Here is a 463-nt window from a genome sequence, read left to right as displayed (position 1 = left end):
CAACAACACCCTTTGACACAAGCCCGATGACACATAACAATTAAAAAATAAATGTTATCCTGGTCAGCGAAGGGGAATGTGCTAACAGACAGGGGTGTGTCAAAGTTCACACCAAACCATCAAACAGCAAGTTTAATGAATTTAGAAGCAAAGGAGGCTAATGAATTGGTGCGGCGGAACATCGTATCCACACTCCTCTAGCTTCTCTACCAGTTCTCACCTCCTCTTCGCCTTGATCTGTTTCACCCTCCCCTCTTAAACGGTCTTACTTTTCGATCCCGCCAACAAGGCCCCCCCGCTCTGTGTCCCCCTGCCCACTCCCGCCGCTCTCCCTCCTCTCCGAGGCCTGCAAGAGAAGCCGGCAAGGTAATCAATCAACCCGTGAAAGTCTGATAAGTGATGCGGGCGCGGCTATTGATTGCGTCCCCCGCTCGGCCCTCTCTGGATCTCTGAGCGGGGATGA

Source organism: Zeus faber (assembly GCF_960531495.2).
Source record: "Zeus faber genome assembly, chromosome: 16".
Taxonomy (NCBI): Eukaryota; Metazoa; Chordata; class Actinopteri; order Zeiformes; family Zeidae; genus Zeus; species Zeus faber.
Note: the sequence above shows the minus strand (reverse complement) of the source record.